At 42.4% G+C, this 6,000-nt stretch overlaps 2 protein-coding genes across 2 annotated transcripts in view; one reads left to right on the plus strand and one right to left on the minus strand.

The window, feature by feature from the left end:
• Positions 1-6,000, plus strand: part of LOC115359829 (zinc finger protein 585A-like) — a 1,044,768-nt gene that overhangs the window by 741,704 nt on the left and 297,064 nt on the right. The window lies entirely within an intron of this gene.
• The window catches only part of arhgef3 (Rho guanine nucleotide exchange factor (GEF) 3), a 62,413-nt gene that overhangs the window by 33,021 nt on the left and 23,392 nt on the right, over positions 1-6,000 (minus strand). The gene's annotated exons all lie outside the window — the stretch shown is intronic.

Consider the following 6,000-nt stretch of genomic DNA (forward strand, 5'->3'; position numbering starts at 1 on the left):
TGTACTCTAACTTTTAAATATAATCTACTCTAATTCTTTTTAATGTAATCTATTCAACTATAATATAATCTAATTAGTTTTTATCTAATCTAATCCTTTTTTTAATGTAATCTAATCTAAATTTATCTTTCTTCATGTAATATGATCTACTCTAATCTAAAATATAAATATTTTTAAAATGTAATCTAATTCTCTTTAATCTAATTCTTTTTATCCAATTCATTTTAACCTAATCTAATCTTTTTTAAATTTAATTTAGTATGCAGGTAATCCAATGTTGAAACACCCCAACCCTTTTTCTGCTGTATAAATTTGGTATCAATCGTCATAATGACATGAATGAATGATAATAGACACACACACTTGCACACACACAAACACACACCTACACATACACACACAGAATCCCAAAATGCAAGGTGTGTTGAAGTCGTCTCCTCAGTAATCTGTTGCAGGGAGCCTAGTCTCTGCCCGGGAACAGAGGGTCAGCCGGTTCACACCTCAGGGCGGCACAGCCAATAGGAGCGTAGCCACCTTAATCGCTGTGGTCACCATAGAAACCTACAATGCCCCTAAGAGGGTATTGTTACCGCTGCTATGCTGCGTCTGATGATTCTTTGTGCGCCGGCAGGAAATAATTTATTTTCTGTGTGAACAAGGTCATTTAAATGATAAATTAATAACATCAGCAGAGACACACACACACACCGCCGGGGTCACGGGGTTCAGTTCCCTGTGAGGGTCAACAGGGGGCGTTAACGAGGTGTAAACACGATATTACAAATTATGAATATCACCCGAGTTCTGGGAAAGATACGCCCACTTGGTTATGGTTAGAGTTACGGTCAGCTGGGGTCTTACAGGCGATGAACAGGTGACTAATTGGGTGACAGATTCTATGAGCAATCACAGCACTTATGGGCGTATCCTGCCCAGAACTCGGGTGGGATACATAATAACGGCAGCCATATTGGGAGGTCTTCAGGTCTGTGTTTCAAAATGTACAACTTACACTTTCAGTTTAACACCGAAACCATGAGCCATGTGTGCTCTGCTGCCCTCTACAGGCCGGTTTCAGTACAACTCTGACACGAGCGAAAGAACGGGCAAAACATCCGTGTCAAATTAATGGCTTCTTCTCATCATGTTAAAGGAATACTCCAATGTTTTGGGCAAAATCCCCTTTTTCTGACTTCTCCAGACTGAGACCAGATGTTGGACACCATTTGTTAATTTCTGTAATGTCTTCATTCACAGACAAAGCACATGCCATGAGCCACATTCATGTAAAACACTTCAAGGTAAATAACACTGTGCTTTGCAGCAAAACAGGGTACAAACGGGGAATCTGTGGGTTTTTTAGTGAGTAGATTTAGAAGTTACTTTTAGCTTTGAGTTATGTGACCATACGCAACACGTCTGATTAGCACACAAGCTCGTGGCTGGCAGTTTTATGTCAACGTCAACATTAGCTGCTTTGCTAAATGAGTTTGTTCAGGTGAGGTGACGCTTTTAAGCTACAACAACTGTTTTGATGTAGCGGCTGTCATTTTTTCGTACACTGAGCTCAGAAAGTTCCCAGTCGGTTTTTCTAAGTTATGATCTAAATGTGTTCCCACATACACACAGAAAACACTGACGACTGCAGCAAACTGAGCATGAACGTGGCCTCATGTTGGCCTGGTGGACATAAGTAAAAATTTAAACCAATAAAAACTACCCAGCCCCGCAACCCATTTAATCAAATAAAATGTCCTATCCCTAACTAATTTCCTGGTGTTGATCAGTTCAACTATGATTTCTGTGAAACGGACCAATGAGCACTATTGTATGGTGAGAAAAACGTTGTTAATATCATCAAGCTGTTCCAGAGACTGAGAGCCAGAAAATGACCCCTTTGATTAGCAAATTTATTTTACACAGACGGCACGTTGTCTCAAAATCGCCAACATCGTAGTTTTTATTTCGCTCTGCTCCTTTCTTACAGTAACCAGGTGACAGTTCAGTCTTAATATCAGGTAAATGCAAAGTATGAAAATGCAGAAGTAAAAATGTCAACCAAATAACGTGTTGCAAATTTCTGAATCCACCTCTCCACCCATCCAATCAAATAAAACTGTTTCTCTAGCTAAGTGATTCTTCAGATTCAGATTAAGATTCAGATTCAGATTCAGAAAGCTTTATTTATCCCCGAAGGGCAATTCGGTTTCTACAGTCCCGACTTTGCATAAACAAAACAAGCAAACAACACATTCTTCCTACACACAGTAACGGAGGAGGCAATAAATGACCAGCAGGGAGATAAAAATACAAACCCGACTTAAGGAATATAAAGAAACAGCTGTTTAAAGTGCAAAGTGCTTAAGAGAGTTCATAAAAAATACAAGACCGACTAAAAGAAATAGAAACAGCTGTATAAAGTGCTTGAGTATATTGAACAAGAATGTTGCTCTGAATGCTTCTGGATGATCTGTTCCCATGCTGCATCCTGGCCATCATCCTGATATCAACAGGAGATTCAGGAAATCAAGGAAGTTAAGAAAGTCATTCCATGGTGTCTTAACACCTTCACCAAAGAGAAACTCCATCTGTCTTTCTCATCTTTGCTCATAAAAAAGTGTTGAACGTATATGCTGCCAGTTCCCACTCCGGTGCACAATGGCAGGCGACAGAACAGCTTCCTGTGTCACAGTAACCTACATCTGGAAACAAAGCCACTATTTACTCCACTGGATCCGTACACAACAACAAGATTTTGTCTCTGGCCTGGATGTTTGGATTTGGGGATTTTTAACTGTCTGACACGCCGGCGGGTCGGCTTTCAGGCTTGTGAGGAGGGCATTAACCCCGCCGGGCTTGGGAAGCTGGATTACCATGGAAACGACACATCTCAGAGGGCGCCGCAGCCAATAGGAACGCAGCGCCGCGCTAGGTAACCTCTGGCGACCACGGCGGCCACCTTTATCGGGTGGGAAGCTCCACAGGTGCAGCCGCCGGAGGAGGAACAAACACTTCCTGTGTGCCGTCATGACAACAAAAACAGGAGGTAATCCTACGCACACGCATGCACTCACACACACACACACACACACACACACACCTGATCCAGCAGGTCACTGAGTGCATACAGCTGTGTGGGAAAGAGTGTGTGAATGACTTGTGTGTGTTTTCATGTGTGTGTGTGTGTGTGTGTGTGTGTGTGAGAGAGAGAGAGAGAGGAGAGGAGAAGAGAGGAAACAAGGAAAGGAAAGGAGAAGAGAAGAGAGGATAGGAGAGATGAGGAGAGGAAAGGGAACAAGGAAAGGAAAGGAAAGGAAAGGAAAGGAGAGGAGAGGAGAAACAAGGAGAGGAGAGGAAACAAGGAAAGGAAAGGAGAAGAGAGGACAAATGAGGAGGGGACAGGAAACAAGGCCAGTAAAGGAGAGGAGAGGAAACAAGAAGAGGAGAGGAGAGCAGAGGTGAGGAAAGGAAAGGAAAGAAAAAGTAAAGGAAACAAGGAAAGAAAACAAGGAGAGGGGAGGGAAGGAGAGGAGAGGAGAGGAGAGGAGAGGGAACAAGGAAAGGAGAGGAAACAAGGAGAAGAGAGGAGAGGAATAGAAAGGACAGGAAACATGGAAAGGAAAGGAAACAAGGAAAGAAAAGGGGAGGAGAGGAAACAGGGAGAGGAGAGGAGAGGAAACAAGGTGATGAGAGGAAGGGAGGATAGCAGAGGAGAAGAGGGGGAGATCAGGAGAGGAGGAAAGGAGTAGAAGAGAAGGAGTAGAGGAGAGGAGTATAAAAGCAGAGGAGGGAGAGGAGGAGAGGAGGGAGAGGAGTAGAGGAGGGGCCGGAGGAGAGGGGGAGGAGAGGAGAGGAGTAGAGGAGGAGTTGAGGGGGAGTAGAGAAGGAGAGGAGGAGAGGAGATGAGGGGGAGTAGAGAAGGAGAGGAGTAGAGGAGGGGGAGGAGGAGAAGAGGAGAGGAGAGGAGGGGGAGTAGAGGAGTAGAGGAGGAGAGGAGGGGGAGTAGAGGAGAGGAGGAGAGGAGGGGGAGGAGGATGTGAGGAGCGGGCTGGCTGAATGCAACAATAGCAGGAAGTCTGCTGTGTTTGTTCTGCATTGTGTTCAGACTTTGTTGTTGGCCGGACGTTATATAACCTGGCAGATTTACCTTTAACACACTGTGGACGCTCCTTAACCGGCCGAGGAGGAGGAGGAGGAGGAGGGGGAGGAGGAGCGTGAACATATAGGCTCTATAAGCACAACCTGTTTTCGTCCGCCATAAATTAGCATCTCCACCCTTCAGTCCCAAATCTCTACGGAGTTTCTTGAACGAGCTTTTACATAAACATCGATCAAAACCGAGGCTGTGCTGAACGGATCGCTGTGATCGCTAAAATACATCCAGCAGCAGCTCGCCTCTCATTAAAACTCCTCACTCTCCTGACCGCTGGACACTGAAATTATCACTAATATAACATTTTCATTGCACCTGTTATTTTTAGATTAGCACAGCAAACTACCAGATGGCTTTGCTTCTCCAATTATTAGCACCTCACTTGTAACAATCAGTATTAAAAACTAACTGAGAGACGATAATTCAGTTGCTTTATGTATTTTATTCCGTGGAACAAAATGTGCAGTGCAGCAAATGAGGCTCTGAGGTCATTTTTGGCCTTTCTTGCAAATTGCATTCATATTTTCCACATTAAAACTGCTAATTTACAGCCTATAAAATTACATCACACCACATCTTTTCTAATAGGGCTGCCAGTTTCAAATTTAAATATGGACATAAATATGAATCCAATTAGACTGAAATGTAAATATTAATTACACTGGGTTCTAAAACATTTTCCATTTCAAAGCTCCAGACCTTTCCCGACCTCTGTTTCCACATCTGTGTTGTTGTTTTTTTTCAGACTAAGTCTATGTTGACCAGTGGTGCTGCCTTGTCCATGTTGGAGATGTCAAACTATTTCACACTCGGTTTGCACCGTGCTGCTCTATTCCCTGTTTTTCAGCCCTTCGCCAACCTTTTTTTTTTTTTTTTTTTTTTTTTTTTGTATGGACAGCTAAGCAATTTCTGAGAAAATTTCCCATCTGCAGCAAATGCTACCTTTGATTTGTGCGCTGTAATCTGGACAGACAGGTGTTTAAATCACTCAGTGGAGAACACACCCGGCTGTCTGCTCCAAATGTGAACAAAACGAAAATACGCTGCTTGTATGATTTATTTATTACTGCAATTTCTGAATTATACTTTTTAGAAAACTGTAAATACATGCATTAGTGTGGAAACACACACACTTTTCCATCCTCTCTCTTCTTTTTCCATACTTATTAATACCTGGAATCATTTTCCATACTGTTTCATACTTTTCCAGACAGTGTAGGAGCCCTGATAATAAAATGTAGGCTTACATAAATGTGTTGTACACAGATATTCTCGCAGCACACGGCATGCCTGATTAAAAAGAATACTAAGATTTAAAAAAGAGATAAAAAGAGTTTTTTGAGATATTCAGCAGGTGGTTTGAGGTTTGTTCCATTTGTTTGTTTTTTTACATTCAACTAAACCTCAGATGGTGAGATCAGCTCTAATGCAGCTTGTCTTCACTCCTCACCATGCACGCAGCTCTTTGCCCCGACTAAACAAATATCTTTATACAGATATATATTTTTTATGTTGCCATGGCTACTGGATTCCCAGCATGTGAACAGCTATTTCCTTACACTAAATGGGAGCTGCTCACTCTGAAAGCACCTTGTATTATTTTTCCATCACACAGTGTGTGGGAGGATTGGGAAGAGCCGTCCACTCAACATCTGTTAAAGACGCCGATAAACCTCCTCGCCCTGTTAACTGCTTCACAGGCCTTTCCACACTGAAAGGCAATATAAATAATGAAATGCATAAATAAATGAATAAATAAATGAACGTGGGCCAAACCTAAACCTACCAATTTGCGATTCAAATAGTCAAATTCAAATTAGAAGATACAGAAAATCAGAAAAATGTTA

Source organism: Myripristis murdjan, chromosome 5 (assembly GCF_902150065.1).
Source record: "Myripristis murdjan chromosome 5, fMyrMur1.1, whole genome shotgun sequence".
In the NCBI taxonomy this organism is placed as follows: Eukaryota; Metazoa; Chordata; class Actinopteri; order Holocentriformes; family Holocentridae; genus Myripristis; species Myripristis murdjan.